The sequence below is a fragment of the Oncorhynchus clarkii genome, chromosome 2 (genome assembly GCF_045791955.1).
Source record: "Oncorhynchus clarkii lewisi isolate Uvic-CL-2024 chromosome 2, UVic_Ocla_1.0, whole genome shotgun sequence".
Classification (NCBI taxonomy): Eukaryota; Metazoa; Chordata; class Actinopteri; order Salmoniformes; family Salmonidae; genus Oncorhynchus; species Oncorhynchus clarkii.
In genome coordinates this window covers 51199335-51207521 of record NC_092148.1, presented here as the reverse complement: position 1 = coordinate 51207521, position 8187 = coordinate 51199335, and the positions used below count along the sequence as shown (strand labels likewise).

Below are 8187 nucleotides of genomic sequence, written 5' to 3'. Positions count from 1 at the left end.
ATGTCACGTGCTAGTAAATCGACAATTTGAATTGGCTGAGCCAGAGAAACGGTTTGAATTTGAATGGTTGCTTATGTACGCAACTATGGCCCCATAGTCATTAAAGGTAAACTCAGCGATATAATGTAGGTGCACAAAGTAAATAGCATAGTGGGTCAATATCCGCAACCTCTAAGAGCGTTGAAGCGTGACGCTAACTGTTTTGGTCCCGTACCTACAGTACCAAGCTCTAACAGCGTGAAGCGAACCAATGCACGTAGATACTGTGTGGAAGCGAGGTCTTGCATCTTGCTTATCGCAATATCTGCGGTGCTGCTCGTGGCAACTTCATTACACTGAGTCTACCTTTTATCCCATCAGTTCACGCACATCCCACTGGGCAGACACTGGTTGAATCAATGTTGTTTCAATGGAATTTTTCCACGTATTGTGACGTCGAATCAATGTGGATAATACATTGGATTTGAAAAGTCCATTGATTTCTGACTGAGCAGTGACTCCTACTGGTATATGAAGGGTAATGCACTTCAGTAAGAACTAGTCTACCATCCAGATGCCTACCTCTTTGTACCCTGTTTAGCTTTGGAATCAAGCTGCATTCAATTAACTGAGCTATCAGGTCAACACATTTAGACATTGATCAGCTTCCATACCGATTTGTGTAAACTATCTATAGTTGAAAGTAACTTCTCTAACTTTTCTTACACAATGTGTAAGATGAGGTTGAGTTTTTTGTAAGCTACATTGACATCGGATTTGCCCAAAGGACACCATCAATTCAATGTGAAGCCGGAATACTATCATTCGTCCATGGTTGATTGGATCTTAGGAATTTTAGAAGTAGTTACCATTAGTCACCTCCTCAGTCCGTTTCCTCAGACTTTCATCTCACTCTGCTCATAACAGGCCAAATCTGAACTGTAAATATCCATGTTATTCCTACATTTTTTGCAATGATTGATAATTGATATTAATGCATTTATAAACTTTTTCACTAAGTTCGTTACCAACTGAATATACATTTAGGGGTGGTGTTTCCAGAGCCAGAATAAGCCTAGTCCTGAACTAAATAGCATATTTAATAGAGAATCTCCATAGAATACACTTTTTAGTTCAGGACTAGGCTAAACTATAGGTCAGAGAAGCAGGCCATACAGCATAGTCAAGTCGTGGACTATAGTGGCAGAATGTAGTTCAAAACAACTGATCGTCCATTGAAGAAGTGAGATGATCTCTACAGTAGTGAGATGAAGGCTTCACCCGGCACAGCCAGAAGAGGACTGGCCACCCCTCATAGCCTGGTTCCTCTCTAGGTTTCTTCCTAGGTTTTGGCCTTTCAAGAGAGTTTTTCCTAGCCACCGTGCTTCTACACCTGCATTGCATGCTGTTTTTGGGGTTTTAGGCTGCGTTTCTGTACAGCACTTTGTGACACCAGCTGATGTACGAAGGGCTATATAAATCGATTTGATTTGATTCGCCCGCAGCCTAATGCAAATCCACCAGTAGATATGTTAGCATCCCTGGCCGTCAGCCACGTGTTTTATGGCATAGACACTGATAGACAGGGAGGCTGTTTGATAGAGGTCAACTTCACATCTGACGACGGAGTACAGGGTTGTCTACCGGGCTGCAGGGAGACAATGTATGGTTCAGTTTTTTTTGTTCCTGTTACATTGTGCGTTTACCATTGGAGGATACCGACCATGTTAATGAACATGCAATTACTGACCCAATAAGGTTCTGGATATTCCGCTGGATACAATCAATCAATAGTGATGGTATGGTAAAGGCCTGTGTTTACAGTCGTCTACAAATGATGCTTCTGCAATGACAGATATTTACCACTAGATGTCCTACATTTTCACTAGAGGAACACCTCACCACGTTCTGTTTTGACCAGGAAATATTCATACATTAGAGTAGACTGTTGCACAGTATTGGCGCCTACATTACTTCCACTTTTACCCCCACGGCAATTTGAAATACATATTGGCTTGGAAATCGGATAGAGAGCAGTGCACTGTTTGATTGTTCAAGGCTTGTCATTTCTAAATGTCCGGCTATGTTATTGGCGAGGAATTTAAATGGACATGATAACATCTCCGTGATGTAAGAATTCCAACATGGTGACCATGGAGCCTGTCAACTCAAGGCTGCTGGGTATCAGGCCTTTTTCGGTATCTTTAACCTGTCGTCCGGTTTGCCCTACCCCCGGTGTGCATATGACCGCCCGCTATAAAAAAAAAAAACAGTTACGTGCGTCACAATACCGCAGTATCCCGCTGAGCTAAAGCCTGCTTAGAGAGAGCATGTTCTTCACTGTTATTGTTATTCAACTGTTTTGGTGTTAATGTGATTGGGGGGGGGGGGGGGGACACATACACAGAGACAGAGGGAGTGCATGTCTTGTAGTGTATTTGTGTTGATGGCTTGTGGACTCCTGGTCAGTTCAGAGGGCTGCCAAAGAAAAGCTACCATGTGTATTCCATCACATATAGCTGGAGAGAGATGGGAAGGAATATAGAGAGATATATCTGAAGAGAGAGAGAGAGAGAGAGAGAGAGGGAAAGAGAGAGATAGTGAGCGTAGGAGAACGCGAGGGGATGACATAAAGAGACGGAGAGAGGAGGGGGGGAAAAAGGATGAGCAACAGAGAGAGAGAGGGAAAAGACAGGGAAAGGGAGAGGTGGGTGGCAAAGCCTACAGCTTGGTATGAGAGGGGACAGTGGGGGTGCTCACTGCTCAGCGATGTGTTATGATTCTTCCCTCCTCCCTACTCCCTCTCTCTATCCCTCCCTCTCCCTCGTTCTGGCTCTGTTGCCAAGGCTACCATATAGCCTCTTGCTGCATATACCTAGACGAGGCTGTCGCTTGTGGATCTTTCGCTCTCCTCCAGGAAACAAACAAAAGAAAACCCGTCACATACACTCTCTCTCACACACACACACACACACACACACACATACACACACACACACACACTGATAAAGGAAACAAGTATTTTCAGATTGCGTTGTGTCAAAGGGTTGAGTTGAGAGGGAGGAAGGATGGTAATGTGAAGAGAAACACACCCAGGTAAGAAAGCTCTTCCAGACTGGACCATACGACTGGGTAATGCCTAGAGCTGCCACTACTCTCTCTCTCTCTCTCTCTCTCTCTCTCTCTCCCTCTCTCTCTCTCTTCCTTCTCTTTGCGAGACAACATGGAGTGAATATCAATGTTTACAGCTGGCAGCTGCGCTACTGACCGTAAAAGGTAGGGAGGGAGTCATGTTGTGTGCGAGTGTGTTTTCCTTCAACACTTATGCTTTGTTGCCTTCCAATCTAAGCATTGAATCTAGTACTGGTTTCATTGTATAATCTAGTGTGTTTGTCTCAGTAACTGTATTGTTTGGGTAAGTGCATATCTTTTCCTAAACGAAAATATGCGAGTTACTGTAGAGAGATGCAACAGCTCCCATCCCCGTGGGAATCATTACGGATGTTTTCATGCAGTGCTCTCTCTGTGCAGTTTGATCTCTCTGGCTCACTGTAGCGCTGTACGTGATATGAATGGTGTTTTGTCTCAGTATGAACGACTACCAAAGAATGAAAATATTCTGTATACTTTGTAGTTAGATGTAGGCCTAATGTGGATGCAATCTTTCCTCATTGAGGAAGTGAGAGGTTGTAGATAAGGATGCTTTATTTACTGAGATGGCAGTGTTGATTATCTCCGCAGTGTTAATTATCTCCGCAGTGTTGATTATTATATTTTGTTTACCAACTAACCATCCTTGGAGGAATTCATTTTATGTTTATTTATTGATCCATTTTTTTACCGCACTGTTGTTGAATGGAATCCAGTGTGTGTGTGTCTGTGTGCGTGTGCGTGCGTGAAGGATTTAAGCTGCTGAGGGAGGCATGTCTCTGTCTCTCATGACCATGTCTCCTGTTACTGTCCTATCATCACTTTCAGTAAGAGCTTCCTGCTCCTGCCTGTCATGTGAGCATTAACACAACACTGTCCGATACCTCCCGACCTCTAACCCCCTCACCCACTGTCTCAGCTGGAAGAAAACACCAAAGTGATAGGCAATTTCCTCATTTTCTATTTTATTTTCTCAGAAATTCCTTTCAAATATAGTTTTGTTCTTCTCTTGCATGCCATCTGCTGTTTTCACTAGTTCAGATGTTGGCACCTCCGCCCCCAGAATTCAATTGAGTTAGCTAGCTGGTGCACATAAGATTTGGTTCCGGGTGGTGCAATTATCCTTCTCCTAAACTCAATTTTACCTTTAGTTCTGACCTTGCACGCCGTAGTGTCTTTTAAAAAGAACAGGTGCAAAACTTTCCCAAGTGTGTGAGAGGCTTAGTTCATCTGGTCCTTGGAGAGCTCTTGGGCCTGTACTCACAAGGCGTCTCATGCCTTATTCATACTAGTGCCAACCGGAACCATACTCAGCTGGTTTGGATATTTTCTTTTCACAGTGTCCTTTCCAGCACGGTTCCAGCATCTATGGTGGATGCATAACCAGGCATGCCCAGTACAGCTCAGCTTGGCTCGGTTTGGACCTGTAGTGCGAATCAGGCATCAGAGTACGAGTGCTGAACTAGCATCAGGTCCCCCCCCCCCCTGGCCATATCATCTTATTCACTATGATTGTAAAAGGGCAAAACTGATCTTAGATCAGCACTCCTACTCTGTGCCGATTTGTGAATACAGGCCCCTGGTCTTCTCTCCTGGCACAAGGACGGTGTGAAGTCTCATACGGTGACTGGTCTTTTATGCGAGAGGCTCACGGAGGGCTGTCTTTGATATCTGTCTCTGTTTCTCATAATCACACGTTATTAGGCGTATTGTATTATGTGATAGACAAGACCAGGAAGCCCGCGCAGCACGCATTCTAAAACATTATTTTGATGAACGTCCTGCGAAAACACATTAGTCCAGAAGCGTCGTTGGGGGGGTCATTTTCAACCATCTGAATTGTGATCGCAGAACGCTTAGCCGTAATGGCCGTCACTTTCCGCTGGGTTTTTTTTATCCTACTCAACGCCAAATTATCTCCACTCAAATTTGTTTGTTTGTTCCAGTGTTTTCGGGCTCAGAATGCATTAACTGAGAGATGATCAACTGTTTATCGAGCACACTAACCTGCCATATTCTAAAAGATGGTCAGACCTTCCGTCGCTGTCCTCCGCCGCTGTCGGTCTATTTTATAGAAGGATCTCAATCGGAAAAGTTTGATTCCCAGCCCCCCCCAAAAAAGAGCCCATTCAAAAGTTACCTGGGTGCTTCATGACTGAGGGTCTTTTACCTGCTTACCGAAACCAAACGGCAAGAGGAACATGTCCCACTTATCGGCAGGAATCGCACAGCATATCCTTGGCCTTGTAGAGTAGATACCCAGTGCTGTTGCTACACATGGCTTGCTTACTGGGGTGTGGACTACTGATGGTAGCCTGGGTCTCTTGCCAAATAGAGAAACAAGCAACATTGTTTGAAGCAGCAACCATTATGTTACCAGGCTATACTGGGGCTCTTGTGCTTAGTGCTACATACTCTACTTTCTGATCAACACAATGTACTGTAGTCTTGAACTGGGATGAATGACTGAGCGAGTGCTGCCTTCAGGGCCAAAAGAGGAGGGTGGTCTCACTGTTAGGACCAACATTAACACCAAACAGAAATATCAACGCAACATGCAGTAATTTCAAAGACTTTAATGAGCTACAGTTCATATAAGGAAATCAGTACATTTAAATACATTCATTAGACCCTAATCTATGTATTTCACATGACTGGGAAAACAGATATGCATCTGTTGGTTACAGATAGCTTAAAAAAAAGTAGGGGCCTGGATCAGAAATCCAGTCAGTGTCTGGTGTGACCACCATTTGCCTCATGCAGCGCGACACATCTCCTTCACATAGAGTTGATCAGGCTGTTGATGGTGGCCTGTGGAATATTGTCCCACTCCTCTTCAATGGCTGTGAGAAGTTGCTGGATATTGGCGGGAACTGGAACACGCTGTCGAAACACGTTGATCCAGAGCATCCCAAACATGCTCAATGGGGGACATGTCTGGTGAGTATGCAGTCCATTGAAGAACTGAGCTTCCAGGAATTGTGTAGAGATCCTTGCAACATGGGGCCGTGCGTTATCACGCTGAAACATGAGGTTATGGCAGCGGATGAACGGCACGACAATAGGCCTCAGGAACCGTCACGGTATCTCTGTGCATTCATATTGCCATTGATTAAAATGCAATTGTGTTCGTTGTCCGTAGCTTATGCCTGCCCATACCATAACCCCACAGCCACCATGGGGCACTCTGTTCACAACATTGACATCAGTCTGTCATCTTCCCGGTACAGTTGAAACCGGGATTTATCCGTGAAGAGCACAACTTTTCCAGTATGCCAGAGGTCATTGAAGGTGAGCATTTGCCCACTGAAGTCAGTTACAACACCAAACAGCAGTCAGGTCAAGACCCTGGTGAGGACGACGAGCACACTGATGAGCTTCCCTGAGACGGTTTCTGACAGTTTGTGCAGAAATTATTCGGTTTCATAAGCTGTCCAGGTGGCTGGTTTCAGACGATCCCGCAGGTGAAGAAGACGGATGTGGAGGTCCTGGGCTGGCATGGTTACACGTGGTCTGCGGTTGTGAGGCCGGTTGGACGTACTGCCAAATTCTCTAAAAAGACGTTGGACATGGGTTATGGTAGAGAAATTAACATTCAATTCTCTGATAACAGCTCTGGTGGACATTCCTGCAGTCAGCATGCCAATTGCAAGCTCCCTCAAAACATTAGACACCTGTGGCATGGTGTTTTGTGACAAAACTGCACATTTTAGAGTGGCCTTTTATTGTCCCCAACTCAAGGTGCACCTGTGTAATGATCATGCTGTTTAATCATCTTCTTGATATGCCACACCTTATCAGGTGGATGGATTATCTTGGCAAAGGATAAATGCTCACTAACAGAAATGTAATCAAATTTGTGCACAGATATTGAGAGAAAAACTTTATCTGAGATATTTTATTTCAGCTCATGAAACATGGGACCGATAATTTACATGTTGCGTTTATATTTTTGTGCAGTATACATACTATTAGTGCAGTATACTATTGTCTCAGTGGCACACCATATACTGTACCTCGCGCTAAGCTTTTATACGGGTGTGTGTGTGTGCTGTATGCTCGTCGTTACCATGGTTACTGAAACTCCAGCTTTAAAGTGTTAGCGCTTCAAACAACCTTCACACAAAATAGTGCTGCTAGCCTCCTATTCATCCATCCACTCGTCTGTCCATCCACTCGTCTGTCCATCCACTCGTCTGCCCATCCACTCATCTGTCCTTCCATCGACTCGTCCGTCCATCCACTCGTCTGTCCATCCACTCGTCTGTCCATCCACTCGTCTGTCCCCATCCACTCATCTGTTCATCCACTCGTCTGTCCATCCACTCATCAGCCCATCCACTCATCTGTCCCATCTACTCGTCTGTCCTTCCACTCGTCTGTCCATCCACTCGTCTGTCCCCATCCACTCGTCTGTCCTTCCACTCACCTGTCCATCCACTCGTCTGTCCATCCACTGATCTGTCCATCCACTGATCTGTCCATCCACTGATCTGTCCTTCCACTCGTCTGTCCTTCCACCCATCTGTCCATCCACTGATCTGTCCATCCACTGATCTGCCCATCCACTCGTCTGTCCTTCCACCCGTCTGTCCAGCCACTGATCTGTCCATCCACTGATCTGTCCATCCACTGATCTGTCCATCCACTGATCTGTCCATCCACTGATCTGCCCATCCACTGATCTGTCCTTCCACTCGTCTGTCCTTCCACTGATCTGTCCATCCACTGGTCTGCCCATCCACTGATCTGTCCTTCCACTCGTCTGTCCTTCCACTCGTCTGTCCTTCCACCCATCTGTCCATCCACTGATCTGTCCATCCACTGATCTGCCCCTCCACTGATCTGTCCTTCCACTCGTCTGTCCTTCCACCCATCTGTCCATCCACTGATCTGTCCATCGACTCGTCTGTCCTTCCACTCACCTGTCCATCCACTCGCCTGTCCATCCACTCGTCCGTCCATCCACTCGTCCGTCCTTCCCCACGTCCGTCCATCCACTCGTCTGTCCTTCCACTCGTCCGTCCATCCACTCGTCCGTCCATCCACTCGTCCGTC

General features: G+C 45.7%; 1 protein-coding gene across 1 annotated transcript in view; it reads left to right on the top strand.

Annotated features, from left to right (window-relative positions):
* Positions 1-2966: 2966 nt before the first annotated feature.
* The window catches only part of LOC139369496 (tyrosine-protein phosphatase non-receptor type 5-like), a 29610-nt gene continuing 24389 nt past the window's right edge, over positions 2967-8187 (top strand). The window contains exon 1 of the transcript XR_011627044.1: positions 2967-3075. The gene's annotated coding sequence lies outside the window, so the exon portion shown is untranslated. The remainder of the gene's footprint in view (positions 3076-8187) is intronic.